Here is a 16,949-nt window from a genome sequence, read left to right on the forward strand (position 1 = left end):
GCCTTCAGGCTAGGGCACACCTAGGCTTTAGGCTAGGGCTCCCCTAGGCTAAGGCTAGGGCTCCCCTAGCCTTCAGGCTAGGGCACCCCTAGGCTTTAGGCTAGGGCTCCCCTAGGCTAAGGCTAGGGCTCCCCTAGCCTTCAGGCTCGGGCACCCCTAGGCTTTAGGCTAGGGCTCCCCTAGGCTAAGGCTAGGGCTCCCCTAGCCTTCAGGCTCGGGCACCCCTAGGCTTTAGGCTAGGGCTCCCCTAGGCTAAGGCTAGGGCTCCCCTAGCCTTCAGGCTAGGGCACCCCTAGGCTTTAGGCTCCCCTAGGCTAAGGCTAGGGCTCCCCTAGCCTTCAGGCTAGGGCACCCCTAGGCTTTAGGCTCCCCTAGGCTAAGGCAAGGGCTCCCCTAGCCTTCAGGCTAGGGCACCCCTAGGCTTTAGGCTCCCCTAGGCTAAGGCCAGGGCTCCCCTAGCCTTCAGGCTAGGGCACCCCTAGGCTTTAGGCTAGGGCTCCCCTAGGCTAAGGCCAGGGCTCCCCTAGCCTTCAGGCTAGGGCACCCCTAGGCTTTAGGCTCCCCTAGGCTAAGGCCAGGGCTCCCCTAGCCTTCAGGCTAGGGCACCCCTAGGCTTTAGGCTAGGGCTCCCCTAGGCTAAGGCCAGGGCTCCCCTAGCCTTCAGGCTAGGGCACCCCTAAGCTTTAGGCTAGGGCTCCCCTAGGCTAAGGCCAGGGCTCCCCTAGCCTTCAGGCTAGGGCACCCCTAGGCTTTAGGCTAGGGCTCCCCTAGGCTAAGGCCAGGGCTCCCCTAGCCTTCAGGCTAGGGCACCCCTAGGCTTTAGGCTAGGGCTCCCCTAGGCTAAGGCCAGGGCTCCCCTAGCCTTCAGGCTAGGGCACCCCTAGGCTTTAGGCTAGGGCTCCCCTAGGCTAAGGCCAGGGCTCCCCTAGCCTTCAGGCTAGGGCACCCCTAGGCTTTAGGCTAGGGCTCCCCTAGGCTAAGGCCAGGGCTCCCCTAGCCTTCAGGCTAGGGCACCCCTAGGCTTTAGTCTAGGGCTCCCCTAGGCTAAGGCCAGGGCTCCCCTAGCCTTCAGGCTAGGGCACCCCTAGGCTTTAGGCTAGGGCTCCCCTAGGCTAAGGCCAGGGCTCCCCTAGCCTTCAGGCTAGGGCACCCCTAGGCTTTAGGCTAGGGCTCCCCTAGGCTAAGGCCAGGGCTCCCCTAGCCTTCAGGCTAGGGCACCCCTAGGCTTTAGGCTAGGGCTCCCCTAGGCTAAGGCCAGGGCTCCCCTAGCCTTCAGGTTAGGGCACCCCTAGGCTTTAGGCTAGGGCTCCCCTAGGCTAAGGCCAGGGCTCCCCTAGCCTTCAGGCTAGGGCACCCCTAGGCTTTAGGCTAGGGCTCCCCTAGGCTAAGGCCAGGGCTCCCCTAGCCTTCAGGCTAGGGCACCCCTAGGCTTTAGGCTCCCCTAGGCTAAGGCCAGGGCTCCCCTAGCCTTCAGGCTAGGGCACCACTAGGCTTTAGGCTAGGGCTCCCCTAGGCTAAGGCCAGGGCTCCCCTAGCCTTCAGGCTAGGGCACCCCTAGGCTTTAGGCTAGGGCTCCCCTAGGCTAAGGCCAGGGCTCCCCTAGCCTTCAGGCTAGGGCACCCCTAGGCTTTAGGCTAGGGCTCCCCTAGGCTAAGGCCAGGGTTCCCCTAGCCTTCAGGCTAGGGCACCCCTAGGCTTTAGGCTAGGGCTCCCCTAGGCTAAGGCCAGGGCTCCCCTAGCCTTCAGGCTAGGGCACCTCTAGGCTTTAGGCTAGGGCTCCCCTAGGCTAAGGCCAGGGCTCCCCTAGCCTTCAGGCTAGGGCACCCCTAGGCTTTAGGCTAGGGCTCCCCTAGGCTAAGGCCAGGGCTCCCCTAGCCTTCAGGCTAGGGCACCCCTAGGCTTTAGGCTAGGGCTCCCCTAGGCTAAGGCCAGGGCTCCCCTAGCCTTCAGGCTAGGGCACCCCTAGGCTTTAGGCTAGGGCTCCCCTAGGCTAAGGCCAGGGTTCCCCTAGCCTTCAGGCTAGGGCACCCCTAGGCTTTAGGCTAGGGCTCCCCTAGGCTAAGGCCAGGGCTCCCCTAGCCTTCAGGCTAGGGCACCCCTAGGCTTTAGGCTAGGGCTCCCCTAGGCTTAGGCCAGGGCTCCCCTAGCCTTCAGGCTAGGGCACCCCTAGGCTTTAGGCTAGGGCTCCCCTAGGCTAAGGCCAGGGCTCCCCTAGCCTTCAGGCTAGGGCACCCCTAGGCTTTAGGCTAGGGCTCCCCTAGGCTAAGGCCAGGGCTCCCCTAGCCTTCAGGCTAGGCCACCCCTAGGCTTTAGGCTAGGGCTCCCCTAGGCTAAGGCCAGGGCTCCCCTAGCCTTCAGGCTAGGGCACACCTAGCCTTCAGGCTAGGGCACCCCTAGGCTTTAGGCTAGGGCTCCCCTAGGCTAAGGCCAGGGCTCCCCTAGCCTTCAGGCTAGGGCACCCCTAGGCTTTAGGCTAGGGCTCCCCTAGGCTAAGGCCAGGGCTCCCCTAGCCTTCAGGCTAGGGCACCCCTAGGCTTTAGGCTAGGGCTCCCCTAGGCTAAGGCCAGGGCTCCCCTAGCCTTCAGGCTAGGGCACCCCTAGGCTTTAGGCTAGGGCTCCCCTAGGCTAAGGCCAGGGCTCCCCTAGCCTTCAGGCTAGGGCACCCCTAGGCTTTAGGCTAGGGCTCCCCTAGGCTAAGGCCAGGGCTCCCCTAGCCTTCAGGCTAGGGCAACCCTAGGCTTTAGGCTAGGGCTCCCCTAGGCTAAGGCCAGGTCTCCCCTAGCCTTCAGGCTAGGGGACCCCTAGGCTTTAGGCTAGGGCTCCCCTAGGCTAAGGCCAGGGCTCCCCTAGCCTTCAGGCTAGGGCACCCCTAGACTTTAGGCTAGGGCTCCCCTAGGCTAAGGCCAGGGCTCCCCTAGCCTTCAGGCTAGGGCACCCCTAGGCTTTAGGCTCCCCTAGGCTAAGGCCAGGGCTCCCCTAGCCTTCAGGCTAGGGCACCCCTAGGCTTTAGGCTAGGGCTCCCCTAGGCTAAGGCCAGGGCTCCCCTAGCCTTCAGTATAGGGCACCCCTAGGCTTTAGGCTCCCCTAGGCTAAGGCCAGGGCTCCCCTAGCCTTCAGGCTAGGGCACCCCTAGGCTTTAGGCTAGGGCTCCCCTAGGCTAAGGCCAGGGCTCCCCTAGCCTTCAGGCTAGGGCACCCCTAAGCTTTAGGCTAGGGCTCCCCTAGGCTAAGGCCAGGGCTCCCCTAGCCTTCAGGCTAGGGCACCCCTAGGCTTTAGGCTAGGGCTCCCCTAGGCTAAGGCCAGGGCTCCCCTAGCCTTCAGGCTAGGGCACCCCTAGGCTTTAGGCTAGGGCTCCCCTAGGCTAAGGCCAGGGCTCCCCTAGCCTTCAGGCTAGGGCACCCCTAGGCTTTAGGCTAGGGCTCCACTAGGCTAAGGCCAGGGCTCCCCTAGCCTTCAGGCTAGGGCACCCCTAGGCTTTAGTCTAGGGCTCCCCTAGGCTAAGGCCAGGGCTCCCCTAGCCTTCAGGCTAGGGCACTCCTAGGCTTTAGGCTAGGGCTCCCCTAGGCTAAGGCCAGGGCTCGCCTAGCCTTCAGGCTAGGGCACCCCTAGGCTTTAGGCTAGGGCTCCCCTAGGCTAAGGCCAGGGCTCCCCTAGCCTTCAGGCTAGGGCACCCCTAGGCTTTAGGCTAGGGCTCCCCTAGGCTAAGGCCAGGGCTCCCCTAGCCTTCAGGTTAGGGCACCCCTAGGCTTTAGGCTAGGGCTCCCCTAGGCTAAGGCCAGGGCTCCCCTAGCCTTCAGGCTAGGGCACCCCTAGGCTTTAGGCTAGGGCTCCCCTAGGCTAAGGCCAGGGCTCCCCTAGCCTTCAGGCTAGGGCACCCCTAGGCTTTAGGCTCCCCTAGGCTAAGGCCAGGGCTCCCCTAGCCTTCAGGCTAGGGCACCCCTAGGCTTCAGGCTAGGGCTCCCCTAGGCTAAGGCCAGGGCTCCCCTAGCCTTCAGGCTAGGGCACCCCTAAGCTTCAGGCTAGGGCTCCCCTAGGCTAAGGCCAGGGCTCCCCTAGCCTTCAGGCTAGGGCACCCCTAGGCTTTAGGCTAGGGCTCCCCTAGGCTAAGGCCAGGGCTCCCCTAGCCTTCAGGCTAGGGCACCCCTAGGCTTTAGGCTAGAGCTCCCCTAGGCTAAGGCCAGGGCTCCCCTAGCCTTCAGGCTAGGGCACCCCTAGGCTTTAGGCTAGGGCTCCCCTAGGCTAAGGCCAGGGCTCCCCTAGCCTTCAGGCTAGGGCACCCCTAGGCTTTAGTCTAGGGCTCCCCTAGGCTAAGGCCAGGGCTCCCCTAGCCTTCAGGCTAGGGCACCCCTAGGCTTTAGGCTAGGGCTCCCCTAGGCTAAGGCCAGGGCTCCCCTAGCCTTCAGGCTAGGGCACCCCTAGGCTTTAGGCTAGGGCTCCCCTAGGCTAAGGCCAGGGCTCCCCTAGCCTTCAGGCTAGGGCACCCCTAGGCTTTAGGCTAGGGCTCCCCTAGGCTAAGGCCAGGGCTCCCCTAGCCTTCAGGCTAGGGCACCCCTAGGCTTTAGGCTAGGGCTCCCCTAGGCTAAGGCCAGGGCTCCCCTAGCCTTCAGGCTAGGGCACCCCTAGGCTTTAGGCTAGGGCTCCCCTAGGCTAAGGCCAGGGCTCCCCTAGCCTTCAGGCTAGGGCAACCCTAGGCTTTAGGCTAGGGCTCCCCTAGGCTAAGGCCAGGTCTCCCCTAGCCTTCAGGCTAGGGGACCCCTAGGCTTTAGGCTAGGGCTCCCCTAGGCTAAGGCCAGGGCTCCCCTAGCCTTCAGGCTAGGGCACCCCTAGACTTTAGGCTAGGGCTCCCCTAGGCTAAGGCCAGGGCTCCCCTAGCCTTCAGGCTAGGGCACCCCTAGGCTTTAGGCTCCCCTAGGCTAAGGCCAGGGCTCCCCTAGCCTTCAGGCTAGGGCACCCCTAGGCTTTAGGCTAGGGCTCCCCTAGGCTAAGGCCAGGGCTCCCCTAGCCTTCAGTATAGGGCACCCCTAGGCTTTAGGCTCCCCTAGGCTAAGGCCAGGGCTCCCCTAGCCTTCAGGCTAGGGCACCCCTAGGCTTTAGGCTAGGGCTCCCCTAGGCTAAGGCCAGGGCTCCCCTAGCCTTCAGGCTAGGGCACCCCTAAGCTTTAGGCTAGGGCTCCCCTAGGCTAAGGCCAGGGCTCCCCTAGCCTTCAGGCTAGGGCACCCCTAGGCTTTAGGCTAGGGCTCCCCTAGGCTAAGGCCAGGGCTCCCCTAGCCTTCAGGCTAGGGCACCCCTAGGCTTTAGGCTAGGGCTCCCCTAGGCTAAGGCCAGGGCTCCCCTAGCCTTCAGGCTAGGGCACCCCTAGGCTTTAGGCTAGGGCTCCACTAGGCTAAGGCCAGGGCTCCCCTAGCCTTCAGGCTAGGGCACCCCTAGGCTTTAGTCTAGGGCTCCCCTAGGCTAAGGCCAGGGCTCCCCTAGCCTTCAGGCTAGGGCACTCCTAGGCTTTAGGCTAGGGCTCCCCTAGGCTAAGGCCAGGGCTCGCCTAGCCTTCAGGCTAGGGCACCCCTAGGCTTTAGGCTAGGGCTCCCCTAGGCTAAGGCCAGGGCTCCCCTAGCCTTCAGGCTAGGGCACCCCTAGGCTTTAGGCTAGGGCTCCCCTAGGCTAAGGCCAGGGCTCCCCTAGCCTTCAGGTTAGGGCACCCCTAGGCTTTAGGCTAGGGCTCCCCTAGGCTAAGGCCAGGGTTCCCCTAGCCTTCAGGCTAGGGCACCCCTAGGCTTTAGGCTAGGGCTCCCCTAGGCTAAGGCCAGGGCTCCCCTAGCCTTCAGGCTAGGGCACCCCTAGGCTTTAGGCTCCCCTAGGCTAAGGCCAGGGCTCCCCTAGCCTTCAGGCTAGGGCACCCCTAGGCTTCAGGCTAGGGCTCCCCTAGGCTAAGGCCAGGGCTCCCCTAGCCTTCAGGCTAGGGCACCCCTAAGCTTCAGGCTAGGGCTCCCCTAGGCTAAGGCCAGGGCTCCCCTAGCCTTCAGGCTAGGGCACCCCTAGGCTTTAGGCTAGGGCTCCCCTAGGCTAAGGCCAGGGCTCCCCTAGCCTTCAGGCTAGGGCACCCCTAGGCTTTAGGCTAGAGCTCCCCTAGGCTAAGGCCAGGGCTCCCCTAGCCTTCAGGCTAGGGCACCCCTAGGCTTTAGGCTAGGGCTCCCCTAGGCTAAGGCCAGGGCTCCCCTAGCCTTCAGGCTAGGGCACCCCTAGGCTTTAGTCTAGGGCTCCCCTAGGCTAAGGCCAGGGCTCCCCTAGCCTTCAGGCTAGGGCACCCCTAGGCTTTAGGCTAGGGCTCCCCTAGGCTAAGGCCAGGGCTCCCCTAGCCTTCAGGCTAGGGCACCCCTAGGCTTTAGGCTAGGGCTCCCCTAGGCTAAGGCCAGGGCTCCCCTAGCCTTCAGGCTAGGGCACCCCTAGGCTTTAGGCTAGGGCTCCCCTAGGCTAAGGCCAGTGCTCCCCTAGCCTTCAGGCTAGGGCACCCCTAGGCTTTAGGCTAGGGCTCCCCTAGGCTAAGGCCAGGGCTCCCCTAGCCTTCAGGCTAGGGCACCCCTAGGCTTTAGGCTAGGGCTCCCCTAGGCTAAGGCCATGGCTCCCCTAGGCTTCAGGCTAGGGCACCCCTAGGCTTTAGTCTAGGGCTCCCCTAGGCTAAGGCCAGGGCTCCCCTAGCCTTCAGGCTAGGGCACCCCTAGGCTTTAGGCTAGGGCTCCCCTAGGCTAAGGCCAGGGCTCCCCTAGCCTTCAGGCTAGGGCACCCCTAGGCTTTAGGCAAGGGCTCCCCTAGGCTAAGGCCAGGGCTCCCCTAGCCTTCAGGCTAGGGCACCCCTAGGCTTTAGGCAAGGGCTCCCCTAGGCTAAGGCCAGGGCTCCCCTAGCCTTTAGGCTAGGGCACCCGTAGGCTTTAGGCAAGGGCTCCCCTAGGCTAAGGCCAGGGCTCCCCTAGCCTTCAGGCTAGGGCACCCCTAGGCTTTAGGCTAGGGATCCCCTAGGCTAAGGCCAGGGCTCCCCTAGCCTTCAGGCTAGGGCACCCCTAGGATTTAGGCTCCCCTAGGCTAAGGCTAGGGCTCCCCTAGCCTGCAGGCTAGGGTACCCCTAGGCTTTAGGCTCCCCTAGGCTAAGGCTAGGGCTACCCTAGGCTAAGGCTAGGGCTCCCCTAGCCTTCAGGCTAGGGCAACCCTAGGCTTTAGGCTCCCCTAGGCTAAGGCTAGGGCTCCCCTAGCCTTCAGGCTAGGGCACCCCTAGGCTTTAGGCAAGGGCTCCCCTAGGCTAAGGCTAGGGCTCCCCTAGCCTTCAGGCTAGGGCACCCCTAGGCTTTAGGCTAGGGCTCCCCTAGGCTAAGGCTAGGGCTCCCCTAGCCTTCAGGCTAGGGCACCCCTAGGCTTTAGGCTAGGGTTCCCCTAGGCTAAGGCTAGGGCACCCCTAGGCTTTAGGCTAGGGCTCCCCTAGGCTAAGGCTAGGGCTCCCCTAGCCTTCAGGCTAGGGCACCCCTAGGCTTTAGGCTAGGGCTCCCCTAGGCTAAGGCTAGGGCTCCCCTAGCCTTCAGGCTAGGGCACACCTAGGCTTTAGGCTAGGGCTCCCCTAGGCTAAGGCTAGGGCTCCCCTAGCCTTCAGGCTAGGGCACCCCTAGGCTTTAGGCTAGGGCTCCCCTAGGCTAAGGCTAGGGCTCCCCTAGCCTTCAGGCTCGGGCACCCCTAGGCTTTAGGCTAGGGCTCCCCTAGGCTAAGGCTAGGGCTCCTCTAGCCTTCAGGCTCGGGCACCCCTAGGCTTTAGGCTAGGGCTCCCCTAGGCTAAGGCTAGGGCTCCCCTAGCCTTCAGGCTAGGGCACCCCTAGGCTTTAGGCTCCCCTAGGCTAAGGCTAGGGCTCCCCTAGCCTTCAGGCTAGGGCACCCCTAGGCTTTAGGCTCCCCTAGGCTAAGGCAAGGGCTCCCCTAGCCTTCAGGCTAGGGCACCCCTAGGCTTTAGGCTCCCCTAGGCTAAGGCCAGGGCTCCCCTAGCCTTCAGGCTAGGGCACCCCTAGGCTTTAGGCTAGGGCTCCCCTAGGCTAAGGCCAGGGCTCCCCTAGCCTTCAGGCTAGGGCACCCCTAGGCTTTAGGCTCCCCTAGGCTAAGGCCAGGGCTCCCCTAGCCTTCAGGCTAGGGCACCCCTAGGCTTTAGGCTAGGGCTCCCCTAGGCTAAGGCCAGGGCTCCCCTAGCCTTCAGGCTAGGGCACCCCTAAGCTTTAGGCTAGGGCTCCCCTAGGCTAAGGCCAGGGCTCCCCTAGCCTTCAGGCTAGGGCACCCCTAGGCTTTAGGCTAGGGCTCCCCTAGGCTAAGGCCAGGGCTCCCCTAGCCTTCAGGCTAGGGCACCCCTAGGCTTTAGGCTAGGGCTCCCCTAGGCTAAGGCCAGGGCTCCCCTAGCCTTCAGGCTAGGGCACCCCTAGGCTTTAGGCTAGGGCTCCCCTAGGCTAAGGCCAGGGCTCCCCTAGCCTTCAGGCTAGGGCACCCCTAGGCTTTAGGCTAGGGCTCCCCTAGGCTAAGGCCAGGTCTCCCCTAGCCTTCAGGCTAGGGCACCCCTAGGCTTTAGTCTAGGGCTCCCCTAGGCTAAGGCCAGGGCTCCCCTAGCCTTCAGGCTAGGGCACCCCTAGGCTTTAGGCTAGGGCTCCCCTAGGCTAAGGCCAGGGCTCCCCTAGCCTTCAGGCTAGGGCACCCCTAGGCTTTAGGCTAGGGCTCCCCTAGGCTAAGGCCAGGGCTCCCCTAGCCTTCAGGCTAGGGCACCCCTAGGCTTTAGGCTAGGGCTCCCCTAGGCTAAGGCCAGGGCTCCCCTAGCCTTCAGGTTAGGGCACCCCTAGGCTTTAGGCTAGGGCTCCCCTAGGCTAAGGCCAGGGCTCCCCTAGCCTTCAGGCTAGGGCACCCCTAGGCTTTAGGCTAGGGCTCCCCTAGGCTAAGGCCAGGGCTCCCCTAGCCTTCAGGCTAGGGCACCCCTAGGCTTTAGGCTCCCCTAGGCTAAGGCCAGGGCTCCCCTAGCCTTCAGGCTAGTGCACCACTAGGCTTTAGGCTAGGGCTCCCCTAGGCTAAGGCCAGGGCTCCCCTAGCCTTCAGGCTAGGGCACCCCTAGGCTTTAGGCTAGGGCTCCCCTAGGCTAAGGCCAGGGCTCCCCTAGCCTTCAGGCTAGGGCACCCCTAGGCTTTAGGCTAGGGCTCCCCTAGGCTAAGGCCAGGGCTCCCCTAGCCTTCAGGCTAGGGCACCCCTAGGCTTTAGGCTAGGGCTTCCCTAGGCTAAGGCCAGGGTTCCCGTAGCCTTCAGGCTAGGGCACCCCTAGGCTTTAGGCTAGGGCTCCCCTAGGCTAAGGCCAGGGCTCCCCTAGCCTTCAGGCTAGGGCACCCCTAGGCTTTAGGCTAGGGCTCCCCTAGGCTAAGGCCAGGGCTCCCCTAGCCTTCAGGCTAGGGCACCCCTAGGCTTTAGGCTAGGGCTCCCCTAGGCTAAGGCCAGGGCTCCCCTAGCCTTCAGGCTAGGGCACCCCTAGGCTTTAGGCTAGGGCTCCCCTAGGCTAAGGCCAGGGCTCCCCTAGCCTTCAGGCTAGGGCACCCGTAGGCTTTAGGCTAGGGCTCCCCTAGGCTAAGGCCAGGGTTCCCCTAGCCTTCAGGCTAGGGCACCCCTAGGCTTTAGGCTAGGGCTCCCCTAGGCTAAGGCCAGGGCTCCCCTAGCCTTCAGGCTAGGGCACCCCTAGGCTTTAGGCTAGGGCTCCCCTAGGCTAAGGCCAGGGCTCCCCTAGGCTTCAGGCTAGGGCACCCCTAGGCTTTAGTCTAGGGCTCCCCTAGGCTAAGGCCAGGGCTCCCCTAGCCTTCAGGCTAGGGCACCCCTAGGCTTTAGGCTAGGGCTCCCCTAGGCTAAGGCCAGGGCTCCCCTAGCCTTCAGGCTAGGGCACCCCTAGGCTTTAGGCAAGGGCTCCCCTAGGCTAAGGCCAGGGCTCCCCTAGCCTTTAGGCTAGGGCACCCCTAGGCTTTAGGCAAGGGCTCCCCTAGGCTAAGGCCAGGGCTCCCCTAGCCTTTAGGCTAGGGCACCCCTAGGCTTTAGGCAAGGGCTCCCCTAGGCTAAGGCCAGGGCTCCCCTAGCCTTCAGGCTAGGGCACCCCTAGGCTTTATGCTAGGGATCCCCTAGGCTAAGGCCAGGGCTCCCCTAGCCTTCAGGCTAGGGCACCCCTAGGCTTTAGGCTCCCCTATGCTAAGGCTAGGGCTCCCCTAGCCTTCAGGCTAGGGTACCCCTAGGCTTTAGGCTCCCCTAGGCTAAGGCTAGGGCTACCCTAGGCTAAGGCTAGGGCTCCCCTAGCCTTCAGGCTAGGGCAACCCTAGGCTTTATGCTCCCCTAGGCTAAGGCTAGGGCTCCCCTAGCCTTCAGGCTAGGGCACCCCTAGGCTTTAGGCAAGGGCTCCCCTAGGCTAAGGCTAGGGCTCCCCTAGCCTTCAGGCTAGGGCACCCCTAGGCTTTAGGCTAGGGCTCCCCTAGGCTAAGGCTAGGGCTCCCCTAGCCTTCAGGCTAGGGCACCCCTAGGCTTTAGGCTAGGGCTCCCCTAGGCTAAGGCTAGGGCACCCCTAGGCTTTAGGCTAGGGCTCCCTTAGGCTAAGGCTAGGGCTCCCCTAGCCTTCAGGCTAGGGCACCCCTAGGCTTTAGGCTAGGGCTCCCCTAGGCTAAGGCTAGGGCTCCCCTAGCCTTCAGGCTAGGGCACACCTAGGCTTTAGGCTAGGGCTCCCCTAGGCTAAGGCTAGGGCTTCCCTAGCCTTCAGGCTAGGGCACCCCTAGGCTTTAGGCTAGGGCTCCCCTAGGCTAAGGCTAGGGCTCCCCTAGCCTTCAGGCTCGGGCACCCCTAGGCTTTAGGCTAGGGCTCCCCTAGGCTAAGGCTAGGGCTCCCCTAGCCTTCAGGCTAGGGCACCCCTAGGCTTTAGGCTCCCCTAGGCTAAGGCTAGGGCTCCCCTAGCCTTCAGGCTAGGGCACCCCTAGGCTTTAGGCTCCCCTAGGCTAAGGCCAGGGCTCCCCTAGCCTTTAGGCTAGGGCACCCCTAGGCTTTAGGCAAGGGCTCCCCTAGGCTAAGGCCAGGGCTCCCCTAGCCTTCAGGCTAGGGCACCCCTAGGCTTTAGGCTAGGGCTCCCCTAGGCTAAGGCCAGGGCTCCCCTAGCCTTCAGGCTAGGGCACCCCTAGGCTTTAGGCTAGGGCTCCCCTAGGCTAAGGCCAGGGCTCCCCTAGCCTTCAGGCTAGGGCACCCCTAGGCTTTAGGCTCCCCTAGGCTAAGGCCAGGGCTCCCCTAGCCTTCAGGCTAGTGCACCACTAGGCTTTAGGCTAGGGCTCCCCTAGGCTAAGGCCAGGGCTCCCCTAGCCTTCAGGCTAGGGCACCCCTAGGCTTTAGGCTAGGGCTCCCCTAGGCTAAGGCCAGGGCTCCCCTAGCCTTCAGGCTAGGGCACCCCTAGGCTTTAGGCTAGGGCTCCCCTAGGCTAAGGCCAGGGCTCCCCTAGCCTTCAGGCTAGGGCACCCCTAGGCTTTAGGCTAGGGCTCCCCTAGGCTAAGGCCAGGGTTCCCGTAGCCTTCAGGCTAGGGCACCCCTAGGCTTTAGGCTAGGGCTCCCCTAGGCTAAGGCCAGGGCTCCCCTAGCCTTCAGGCTAGGGCACCCCTAGGCTTTAGGCTAGGGCTCCCCTAGGCTAAGGCCAGGGCTCCCCTAGCCTTCAGGCTAGGGCACCCCTAGGCTTTAGGCTAGGGCTCCCCTAGGCTAAGGCCAGGGCTCCCCTAGCGTTCAGGCTAGGGCACCCCTAGGCTTTAGGCTAGGGCTCCCCTAGGCTAAGGCCAGGGCTCCCCTAGCCTTCAGGCTAGGGCACCCCTAGGCTTTAGGCTAGGGCTCCCCTAGGCTAAGGCCAGGGTTCCCCTAGCCTTCAGGCTAGGGCACCCCTAGGCTTTAGGCTAGGGCTCCCCTAGGCTAAGGCCAGGGCTCCCCTAGCCTTCAGGCTAGGGCACCCCTAGGCTTTAGGCTAGGGCTCCCCTAGGCTAAGGCCAGGGCTCCCCTAGGCTTCAGGCTAGGGCACCCCTAGGCTTTAGTCTAGGGCTCCCCTAGGCTAAGGCCAGGGCTCCCCTAGCCTTCAGGCTAGGGCACCCCTAGGCTTTAGGCTAGGGCTCCCCTAGGCTAAGGCCAGGGCTCCCCTAGCCTTCAGGCTAGGGCACCCCTAGGCTTTAGGCAAGGGCTCCCCTAGGCTAAGGCCAGGGCTCCCCTAGCCTTTAGGCTAGGGCACCCCTAGGCTTTAGGCAAGGGCTCCCCTAGGCTAAGGCCAGGGCTCCCCTAGCCTTTAGGCTAGGGCACCCCTAGGCTTTAGGCAAGGGCTCCCCTAGGCTAAGGCCAGGGCTCCCCTAGCCTTCAGGCTAGGGCACCCCTAGGCTTTATGCTAGGGATCCCCTAGGCTAAGGCCAGGGCTCCCCTAGCCTTCAGGCTAGGGCACCCCTAGGCTTTAGGCTCCCCTATGCTAAGGCTAGGGCTCCCCTAGCCTTCAGGCTAGGGTACCCCTAGGCTTTAGGCTCCCCTAGGCTAAGGCTAGGGCTACCCTAGGCTAAGGCTAGGGCTCCCCTAGCCTTCAGGCTAGGGCAACCCTAGGCTTTATGCTCCCCTAGGCTAAGGCTAGGGCTCCCCTAGCCTTCAGGCTAGGGCACCCCTAGGCTTTAGGCAAGGGCTCCCCTAGGCTAAGGCTAGGGCTCCCCTAGCCTTCAGGCTAGGGCACCCCTAGTTTTAGGCTAGGGCTCCCCTAGGCTAAGGCTAGGGCTCCCCTAGCCTTCAGGCTAGGGCACCCCTAGGCTTTAGGCTAGGGCTCCCCTAGGCTAAGGCTAGGGCACCCCTAGGCTTTAGGCTAGGGCTCCCTTAGGCTAAGGCTAGGGCTCCCCTAGCCTTCAGGCTAGGGCACCCCTAGGCTTTAGGCTAGGGCTCCCCTAGGCTAAGGCTAGGGCTCCCCTAGCCTTCAGGCTAGGGCACACCTAGGCTTTAGGCTAGGGCTCCCTTAGGCTAAGGCTAGGGCTTCCCTAGCCTTCAGGCTAGGGCACCCCTAGGCTTTAGGCTAGGGCTCCCCTAGGCTAAGGCTAGGGCTCCCCTAGCCTTCAGGCTCGGGCACCCCTAGGCTTTAGGCTAGGGCTCCCCTAGGCTAAGGCTAGGGCTCCCCTAGCCTTCAGGCTAGGGCACCCCTAGGCTTTAGGCTCCCCTAGGCTAAGGCTAGGGCTCCCCTAGCCTTCAGGCTAGGGCATCCCTAGGCTTTAGGCTCCCCTAGGCTAAGGCTAGGGCTCCCCTAGCCTTCAGGCTAGGGCACCCCTAGGCTTTAGGCTCCCCTAGGCTAAGGCTAGGGCTACCCTAGGCTAAGGCTAGGGCTCCCCTAGCCTTCAGGCTAGGGCACCCCTAGGCTTTAGGCTCCCCTAGGCTAAGGCTAGGGCTCCCCTAGCCTTCAGGCTAGGGCACCCCTAGGCTTTAGGCTAGGGCTCCCCTAGGCTAAGGCTAGGGCTCCCCTAGCCTTCAGGCTAGGGCACCCCTAGGCTTTAGGCTCCCCTAGGCTAAGGCTAGGGCTCCCCTTGCCTTCAGGCTAGGGCACCCCTAGGCTTTAGGCTCCCCTAGGCTAAGGCTAGGGCTCCCCTAGCCTTCATGCTAGGGCACCCCTAGGCTTTAGGCTAGGGCTCCCCTAGGCTAAGGCTAGGGCTCCCCTAGCCTTCAGGCTGGGGCACCCCTAGGCTTTAGGCTCCCCTAGGCTGAGGCCAGGGCTCCCCGAGCCCTCAGGCGGGGGCACCCCTGGGCTTTAGGCTAGGGCTCCCCTAGGCTGAGGCCAGGGCTCCCCGAGCCCTCAGGCGGGGGCAGCCCTGGGCTTTAGGCTAGGGCTCCCCTAGGCTGAGGCCAGGGCTCCCTGAGCCCTCAGGCGGGGGCAGCCCTGGGCTTTAGGCTAGGGCTCCCCTAGGCTGAGGCCAGGGCTCCCCGAGCCCTCAGGCGGGGGCAGCCCTGGGCTTTAGGCTAGGGCTCCCCTAGGCTGAGGCCAGGGCTCCCCGAGCCCTCAGGCGGGGGCAGCCCTGGGCTTTAGGCTAGGGCTCCCCTAGGCTGAGGCCAGGGCTCCCCGAGCCCTCAGGCGGGGGCAGACCTGGGCTTTAGGCTAGGGCTCCCCTAGGCTGAGGCCAGGGCTCCCCGAGCCCTCAGGCGGGGGCAGCCCTGGGCTTTAGGCTAGGGCTCCCCTAGGCTGAGGCCAGGGCTCCCCGAGCCCTCAGGCGGGGGCAGCCCTGGGCTTTAGGCTAGGGCTCCCCTAGGCTGAGGCCAGGGCTCCCCGAGACCTCAGGCGGGGGCAGCCCTGGGCTTTAGGCTAGGGCTCCCCTAGGCTGAGGCCAGGGCTCCCCGAGACCTCAGGCGGGGGCAGCCCTGGGCTTTAGGCTAGGGCTCCCCTAGGCTGAGGCCAGGGCTCCCCTAGCCTTCAGGCTAGGGCACCCCTAGGCTTTAGGCTAGGGCTCCCCTAGGCTAAGGCTAGGGCTCCCCTAGCCTTCAGGCTAGGGCACCCCTAGGCTTTAGGCTAGGGCTCCCCTAGGCTAAGGCTAGGGCTCCCCTAGCCTTCAGGCTAGGGCACCCCTAGGCTTTAGGCTCCCCTAGGCTAAGGCTAGGGCTCCCCTAGCCTTCAGGCTAGGGCACCCCTAGGCTTTAGGCTAGGGCTCCCCTAGGCTAAGGCTAGGGCTCCCCTAGCCTTCAGGCTAGGGCACCCCTAGGCTTTAGGCTCCCCTAGGCTAAGGCTAGGGCTCCCCTAGCCTTCAGGCTAGGGCACCCCTAGGCTTAGGGCTCCCCTAGGCTAAGGCTAGGGCTCCCCTAGCCTTCAGGCTAGGGCACCCCTAGGCTTAGGGCTCCCCTAGGCTAAGGCTAGGGCTCCCCTAGCCTTCAGGCTAGGGAACCCCTAGGCTTAGGGCTCCCCTAGGCTAAGGTTAGGGCACCCCTAGGCTTAGGGCTCCACTAGGCTAAGGCAAGGGCTCCCCTGGCCTTCAGGCTAGGGCACCCCTAGGCTTTGGGCTCCCCTAGGCTAAGGCTAGGGCTCCCCTAGGCTAAGGCTAGGGCTCCCCTAGCCTTCAGGCTAGGGCACCCCTAGGCTTTAGGCTCCCCTAGGCTAAGGCTAGGGCTCCCCTCGCCTTCAGGCTAGGGCACCCCTAGGCTTTAGGCTAGGGCTCCCCTAGGCTAAGGCTAGGGCTCCCCTAGCCTTCAGGCTAGGGCACCCCTAGGCTTTAGGCTCCCCTAGGCTAAGGCTAGGGCTCCCCTAGTCTTCAGGCTAGGGCACCCCTAGGCTTTAGGCTCCCCTAGGCTAAGGCTAGGGCTCCCCTAGCCTTCAGGCTAGGGCACCCCTAGGCTTTAGGCTAGGGCTCCCCTAGGCTAAGGCTAGGGCTCCCCTAGCCTTCAGGCTAGGGCACCCCTAGGCTTTAGGCTCCCCTAGGCTAAGGCTAGGGCTCCCCTAGCCTTCAGGCTAGGGCACCCCTAGGCTTTAGGCTAGGGCTCCCCTAGGCTAAGGCTAGGGCTCCCCTAGCCTTCAGGCTAGGGCACCCCTAGGCTTTAGGCTCCCCTAGGCTAAGGCTAGGGCTCCCCTAGCCTTCAGGCTAGGGCACCCCTAGGCTTTAGGCTCCCCTAGGCTAAGGCTAGGGCTCCCCTAGCCTTCAGGCTAGGGCACCCCTAGGCTTTAGGCTAGGGCTCCCCTAGGCTAAGGCTAGGGCTCCCCTAGCCTTCAGGCTAGGGCACCCCTAGGCTTTAGGCTCCCCTAGGCTAAGGCTAGGGCTCCCCTAGCCTTCAGGCTAGGGCACCCCTAGGCTTTAGGCTCCCCTAGGCTAAGGCTAGGGCTCCCCTAGCCTTCAGGCTAGGGCACCCCTAGGCTTTAGGCTAGGGCTCCCGTAGGCTAAGGCTAGGGCTCCCCTAGCCTTCAGGCTAGGGCACCCTTAGGCTTTAGGCTCCCCTAGGCTAAGGCTAGGGCTCCCCTAGCCTTCAGGCTAGGGCACCCCTAGGCTTTAGGCTAGGGCTCCCCTAGGCTAAGGCTAGGGCTCCCCTAGCCTTCAGGCTAGGGCACCCCTAGGCTTTAGGCTAGGGCTCCCCTAGGCTAAGGCTGGGGCTCCCCTAGCCTTCAGGCTAGGGCACCCCTAGGCTTTAGGCTAGGGCTCCCCTAGGCTAAGGTTGGGGCTCCCCTAGCCTTCAGGCTAGGGCACCCCTAGGCTTTAGGCTCCCCTAGGCTAAGGCTAGGGCTCCCCTAGCCTTCAGGCTAGGGCACCCCTAGGCTTTAGGCTAGGGCTCCCCTAAGCTAAGGCTAGGGCTCCCCTAGCCTTCAGGCTAGGGCACCCCTAGGCTTTAGGCTCCCCTAGGCTAAGGCTAGGGCTCCCCTAGCCTTCAGGCTAGGGCACCCCTAGGCTTAGGGCTCCCCTAGGCTAAGGCTAGGGCTCCCCTAGCCTTCAGGCTAGGACACCCCTAGGCTTAGGGCTCCCCTAGGCTAAGGCTAGGGCTCCCCTAGGCTTAGGGCTTCCCTAGGCTAAGGCTAGGGCTCCCCTGGCCTTCAGGCTAGGGCACCCCTAGGCTTTGGGCTCCCCTAGGCTAAGGCTAGGGCTCCCCTAGCCTCCAGGCTAGGGCACCCCTAGGCTTTGGGCTCCCCTAGGCTAAGGCTAGGGCTCCCCTAGCCTCCAGGCTAGGGCACCCCTAGGCTTTGGGCTCCCCTAGGCTAAGGCTAGGGCTCCCCTAGCCTCCAGGCTAGGGCACCCCTAGGCTTTGGGCTCCCGTAGTCTAAGGCTAGGGCTCCCCTAGCCTCCAGGCTAGGGCACCCCTAGGCTTTGGGCTCCCCTAGGCTAAGGCTAGGGCTCCCCTAGCCTCAAGGCTAGGGCACCCCTAGGCTTTGGGCACCCCTAGGCTAAGGCTAGGGCTCCCCTAGCCTCCAGGCTAGGGCACCCCTAGGCTTTGGG

The sequence above is a fragment of the Tenrec ecaudatus genome, unplaced genomic scaffold (genome assembly GCF_050624435.1).
Source record: "Tenrec ecaudatus isolate mTenEca1 unplaced genomic scaffold, mTenEca1.hap1 Scaffold_204, whole genome shotgun sequence".
Taxonomy (NCBI): domain Eukaryota; kingdom Metazoa; phylum Chordata; class Mammalia; order Afrosoricida; family Tenrecidae; genus Tenrec; species Tenrec ecaudatus.